Source organism: Diceros bicornis, chromosome X (genome assembly GCF_020826845.1).
Source record: "Diceros bicornis minor isolate mBicDic1 chromosome X, mDicBic1.mat.cur, whole genome shotgun sequence".
Lineage (NCBI taxonomy): Eukaryota > Metazoa > Chordata > Mammalia > Perissodactyla > Rhinocerotidae > Diceros > Diceros bicornis.
The window spans coordinates 124,261,588-124,268,837 of NC_080781.1; positions in this window are offsets into that span (position 1 = coordinate 124,261,588).

Sequence of the window (7,250 nt, forward strand, 5' to 3'; positions counted from 1 at the left end):
AAAGCTCTTTGAGGGCAGCAGCCATGTCTTAAACTAACCTCTTCACCCTGTACCTATTGCAGAGAAATCGGAGAAAAACAGTCTCAGTGATGTGATGTTATTAAAAAGAAGCATTCTATTATGTTGCCTTTTAAAACAGTGGTTATTAAAATGTGGAGCAACAAAAAAAATGCTTATTGGAAAAAGCTAAGTGAAGATACGTATGTGAGGTGGTGGATGTGTTAGTTAACTAGATGGGGGAATCCTTTCACAAGGTATACTTATATCAAATCATCACCATGTACACTTTATCTTACAATTTTATTTGACAGCTATCCCTCAATAAAGGTGAAAAAAAGCTGAGTGAAAAAAGCAGGATACAAACATTATATAGATTCTATAACTACAACCATTAAAAATTTTATGTGAAGAAAAGACTGGAAGGAAATATAACAATAATGGATATGCTAGAAAGGTAGGTTTATGAGTAATTTTCTTTTTTTTTTGCAATAGCATTGAATAATATTTCTTCATAATTTTATTTAAAAGAGGGGTTTCTGTCCAGTTATTATAAAGTTAAGTTCCCAGGCTGAAAGCATGAGTTGATTTTTTCCCTTGCCTAACCCAATCTTCCAGAAACTGAGAATCTCAATGGGGTGAGCAATTCTCCATCCTAAAAAGGTTGCCTAGGAGAGGGGCTCAGCTGGGCTCTTGGCTCTCAATGAGTAGGCCCAGAGAAACTCTGAGTCACCCCAGAACTAGAGCAACCAGCCTCATTCCTGTTCCCCTAAATCGAGGCAGTGGTGTAGCCCATTCTTATGTGTGCCTGTCAGCGTGTTTTCAGACAGCAGAGCCTCGAGGGGAGGATAAGGAACTGCTGGAAGCCCCTGATTTCAGCTCCATGCAGGTGGGTCTGAAGTAGGAAAAGGGAAAGGAAGCACATTGGGTGCAAGATGGTGCCTCTTCTTCCTGGGAAGGAAGATGACCTTTGTGGCTAAGATTTGCCACTTAGAGCTTTTCCTGGTCCCCACAGATTATCAAGTGAATCACCAGGTTCAGCAAAATATTTTTGTGCAGTCTGCTTACTGCTTGAACAAAAAACTCATAGAGACATTTGAATCAATCCAGTAGGTGCTTATTGGAAAATGAGGAGTGAAGGCACAAGGCACCAAAGCTTAATACCCAGCGCTTGCTGAGGAGACAAGAAAGAGTTAAGTGACAGTGCGTGGTGCAACATAACGAAGTGCCACATGAATGGAAGAGAGCGCCAAGGCTACCACACCCTCCAAATTCCCCAGCCACCCACTGGGGTCTGGAGCTGTTTTCATTTGCTTGTTAGCTTTTGATATTTGCTAGTTAGGGAGCATGCCTCTGAAAGCCAGTGCTTCAATCAAAAGCTTATTCATTTACAAAATCAGCTCTTAATAGGGACACATCCGGGAATAACTTAAATAGAAAAATGCTCACCCGTACACAATGTTCAGAGGAAAAGTGGGTACAAAATTATATACTCAGTGTGAATCCAGTGATGCATAATGTATGTCTATTTCTTTCTTTATTGAGAGAGAGAGAGAGTGTGCAAGCCAGCGAGCCTAGAAGGAAATACTCCAAAATGTTATCAGTGGTTATCTTTGGCTTGCGGGTGCTTTTTGTTTCCTTCTTTATATTTTTCTGCATTATAAAGTTTCCCACAATGAGCACTTATCACTTTTTTCATCAGAAAACCAGAGCTCCATCAGGCATTGGTGGGTGAAGCATTCTAAAATGTAGAGCTTTCTGTGAAAATAATAAAATGGGTTTAAGAACAATTTTAAAGAAATCTCTCGCTAATTGAAAATGAATTCTTAACAGAAATGAAGCCCCTTTGAGGTAAACTTTCTTCCACTGAGATCCAGGGGGCAGCCACACCCTCCCACAAACCTGCCTTGGTATCTCAGTGTCTTGACAGGTCGCCCAAGGCCTGAGCAAGCAGGAGCTGAGGGCCTACTGTGTGCCCAGCATTGTGCTGGGCATGATGGCTCTGCTCACTGTTGTGAGCAAGTTCAACATCCACTAGTTACAGGAGGAATTTGGATTTTATCTGACCACACCCCCTCCAGCATCTCCTACTGTAGTGCGAGCCATCATAGCAGAGAGGGGAAAAGCACAAACACAGCAACCACACAGACTCAGATTCTCATCTGCTTTGTGCTTCTCACTAGCTTGGCCAAGTCACTTGACCCTTCCCAGCTTCCCTTCTACCTCACAAGCTGCTGCTGGGAGCCTCCAAGGAAATAAAGCATATCAAATCCTTAGCATGGACTGCGCATATAAACAGTACCCAAATCATGTTAGTCCCATCCTGTTTCCTTCCCACTGTCACCCCAAGTTCTGAAGTATGACAATATCTTGCCTGGTGTCGAACAGGAAAGAATTGCAAAACCGTAGCAGTACAAGGCATGGAGTGGAGAAAGAGGATGGCAATGTGGGATACAGTGAAAATCTGTGATACCATTCCCTAGTTATCCACAAGAAGCACAGATTTTCTATATATAAGGAAGGGCCAAGTTGTGTGGTAGATGATTTAGTTGCCATAGGAGTTTAGATAAAAGAGAAAGCCCTACGGGGCTTCCTGGAGGAGGTACAGCTGGGGTTGGCTCTTGAAGGGAGGGGTGTGAAGGAGGTGTGAAAGGAGAATGTATTGCAGGTGAGGTGAATGAAAGTGAAGGCACAGTGGAGGCAATAAGGGCGCTGGGCTGCTGGCCTAAACTAATGCCTTCCTTACAACAAGAGTCCATGGGTGGAATATAAGAACAGCAAATCCCTCAGGGAACATTTGACGGTCCAACCCCCTCAATTTTACATCTAAAAAAACTGAGACCCAGAAAGGGAAGGCCACACAGTCACATAGCTGATCAGGAGCACAGCCAAGACTAGAACCTTGGTCTTCTGACCCCCAGAGCCCAGTGATGTGGCACAAGACTCGGAGAGCCTGAGGGGCAGGGATCCCACTTTAGTCAAAACTGAGTGGGGCTGGGGGCAGAAATGGGGCATGACTGCTAAAGGGGATGTTCTAGAATTATTATTGTTATTATTTTTTATAATTTTATTTATTTATTTATTTTCCCCCCAAAGCCCCAATAGATAGTCGTATGTCATAGCTGCACGTCCTTCTAGTTGCTGTATGTGGGACGTGGCCTCAGCACAGCCGGAGAAGCAGTGGGTCGGTGTGCGCCCGGGATCCGAACCCGGGCCGCCAGCAGCAGAGCGCGTGCACTTAACTGCTAAGCCATGGGGCCGGCCCATCTAGAATTAGATAGTGGTGATGGTTGCACAACTCTGTGAATATACTAAAAATCATTGCACTGTACACTTTAAATGGGTGAATTATATGGTATGGGAATTATATCTCAATAAAGGTGTTATGAAAAATACTGAAGCCCCAGGGCCCATCCTGGGTCCTGGCCCAGAACAGAAGCTCAGTTGCCAGGAGAAGAATGGGGCAGGTGAATGGCAGGACAATAGAGTGATGTCCAGTTCAGACCACTTAGCAACTGCAAAACTTCATACACACCAAGCAAAAAAGCCTGGGTGCACTTGAGGTGAGGTATTGAATTTGTTCTCTGAAGTTCTTAGGTTTGGCCTTAGGTGCCACTTCTCCCCCTCCCTCCCTCACTCAGGATGCCCTTGATCTCTTCATAAACAGTTGAGATCAAATGGTGCCCCTGTTTTAATTGTGCCAGGTGTTGGGTTCTGGGTGCTGGCAGGGAGCTAGCTGGGTGTGTGGAGACCCTGTGGTTTGGGAACTGCTCGGGCTAGCAGAGGCCCAGGTAGCTCCCCCACTGCCTCTCGTAACATGACAAGCACTAAAGAGGGGTTCAGCCCTGATGTTCACCTGGGTTATATGCTTTACAGTTTTCCACAACTTTTTGTGAAGTTGTAAGTGCTCCCTCAGCTTCTTGAATATCATGGTAAGGCTTTTGGTGAATCAAAGCACATATATTCACAACTCTTTTTCCTTAGTTCTCTTTCATTTTTTATTTATTCATTCATTCCACAAAAGAGAAATGGCCTCTGCCTTGTGGACTTTATAATCAAGTGGGAGAGAGATCAATCAAACAATCACTGTGGTAGGCAGAATTCAAGATGGTCCCCAAGATTCCTCTGCCCTGCTGTGCCTGCCTTGCATAATCCCCTCCCCTTGCATGGGGGCAGGATCCACGAATGTGAGAGGATGTCACTCCCGTGATGAGGTTACATTATATGGCAAAGCTGAAGGGATTTTGCAGATGTAATTAAGGTCCCAAATCAGTTGACTTTGAGTTCTTCAAAAGGGAGATGATCCTGATGGACCTGATTTTATCAATCACCAAAAGAAATTGTAAGGTGACAATTGGGACAAATAATACAGAAGGGGAATGCCTGGTGCTATGAGGGTCTACAATGGAGGTATTTGAAATAACAATAGCTAACACTCAACGTAATCCATACTGTTTTCCAGGTGCTGTTCTTGGTGCCTTGTTTAGGCCTCACAATAGCCCTAGGAGCAGAGACAACTGTTGTCCCCATTTTGTAGGTGATGAGATGAAGACATAGCGAGTTTAGTAACTTGTCTGCTAAGTGTGCTTCAAGAATAGTGGAGTTAGGATTTGAAGCCAGGCAGTGTGGTTCTGGTTCTGAGGGTCAGGCCAAGCTGATTAGCCCAGAAAAAGCCTTCCTTGGGTGGGGAGGTAGGCAGTGCTTGAGGGGAAACAAGAAGGTTGAGCTTAATCCTTCTTGCATCTTTTTCTCTCTTTGATTTCTATGATACTGCCCCACCCCAACTCTCTATTCTTTTGACCCTTCCTTGCTTTTCTTTTCTCGTTTACCTAATTTTGAGGTTTCCCCAAGATTTGGTTACTTGCTTTCTGCCCTCTTTTAAGTTATCTTTCTTTCTGAAAGTGCATTCACTCTAATGAGTGGTCTTTTAGGCTGTTATGGAGTCATTCAGTTAATTTTTAGTAATGAATCAAAGCATTCAGAGTCAAATGACACATATGTCAATTCGTGTAGCGAGAGTAAAAGTATTTGTAACTTGGAGTGAAATGACTACTGCACCAGTTTGCAATTCTAGCTACCCAATAGGAAGCTGCTCAGGTAATTCTAATGTGCAACCAGGGCTGGGAACCGTTGGGTTAACACAACCAAGGAAGCCAGTCAGTACAATCTTCCTTTAAGGGGCTCTAGGAGTTAACATGGAGGGGTGGTCATGAAGAGAGTTACTTTGTTTGCAAGACCATACATGAATAAGCACAAGCTAGAGCAGCAGTAAAAACATTCTACATCCACTGGTGCAAATGAAAAAAACCAGGAAAACAGAAAAACGATAGCTTATTGCTTCCTTTAGTGTGCTCCCCACAGTTGTTAATGAGTGTTACACAGGTGAGAAAATAACGTAGTAAGAGGGTGGGGGCATTGGGTGTTGTGTGATAGCACTTTACATAGGTATTATTGAATCCTCATGACACTAAGAAGTATATATTATTATCCCTATTTAAAATATTAGCAAACTGAGGCACAGAGTATGTGACATGCCCAAAGTTATAGAGATAGTAAGACCGAAAGATAAATTTAACTTATGAATGAAGAATGTCACTATTCTTCCTCTTCTAAAAGCATTATCAGGAATTGATGTTGAATTTTTTGTTTTTTCACTATTTATCACAATAGTGTTTTTTCTTTGTTCTGTTACTAAAGTGGATTCGATTAATAGATTTTCTAACATCAAACCATCCTTGCATTACTTCAATGAGTCCTTCTCGGTGAAGATATGAGTATATTAACATACTGCTAGATTTCATTTACTAATATTTTACTCACCATAGTTTCAATATATAGGTATGTGTGAGACTGATAGGAAGTTACATTTTTCATGCTCTTTGTCAGGTTTTTAATTTTTATTCTATTGTCTTAACACCTAACATTTGTTACCCTCTTAACAAATTTTTAAGTGTACAATACATTATTGTGAGTGTAGGTACAATGTTGTGCAGCGGATCTCTAGAGCTTATTCATCTTGCTTAACTGAAACTTTATGCCCATTGATTAAGAACTCCCCATTTCCCCCCCAAACACCATTCCACTCTTTGATTCTATGAATTTGACTATTTTAGATACCTTATAAAAGTGGAATCAAGCAGTATTTGTCTGTCTTTCTGTGACTGCCATTTCACTTAGCATAATGTCCTCAAGCTTCATCCATGTTGTTCCATATTGCAGAATTTCTTTCTTTTTTAGGGCTAAATAGCATTCCATTATATGTGTATACCACATTTTTTTTTAGCCAATTATCTGTTGATGGACATTTAAGTTGTTTCTTTGCTGTTGCTGCAATGAACATAGGAGTGCAGTATCTCTTTGAGATCTTGATTTCAATCCTTTTGAATAAATACCCAGAAGTGGGATTGCTGGATCACATAGTAGTTCTATTTTTAATTTTTTGAGGAACCTTCATACTGTTTTCCATAGTGGCTGCACCATTTTGCATTCCTATCAACACGTGCAATGGTTCCAATTTCTGCACATCCTCTTCAGCACTTGTTGCGTTTTGTTTTTTTGACAGCAGCAATCGTGATAGGTGTGAGGCAATGTCTCATTGTGGTTTTGATTTCTATTTCCCTGATGATTAGTGACATTGAGCATTTTATCATATACCTGTTGGCTGTTTGTATATCTTCTTTGGAGAAATGTCTATTCAAGTCCTTAGCTCATTTTTAATTGGGTTGTTAGTTTTTTTTTACTGTTGAATTATAGGAGTTCTTTATATATTATGGAGACTAACCACTTATCAGATATATGGTTTGCAAATATTTTCTCCCATTATGTAGGTTGCCTTTCACTCTGTTGATTGTTTCCTTTGCTATGCAGAAGCTTTTTAGCTTGATTTAGTCCCACTTGTCTATTTTTGTTTTTGTTACCTGTGCTTTTGGTGTCATTTCCATGAAATTGTTACCAAGACCAACCTCTTGAAGCTTTTCTCTTATGTGTTCTTCTAGTAGTTTTACAGTTCCAGGTCTTATGTTTAAGCCCTGAATCCATTTTAAGTCGATTTTTGTGTATGGTGTAAAATAAGGGTCCAATTTCATTCATTTGCATGTGGATATACAATTTTACCAATATCATTTCTTTTTTTTTAATTTTAATTAATTTATTTTTTATTGCAGTAACATTGGTTTGTAACATTGTATAAATTTAAGGTATACATCACTATACTTCTATTTCTGCCAAGACTTGGAAGCAACCTAAGTGCCCAT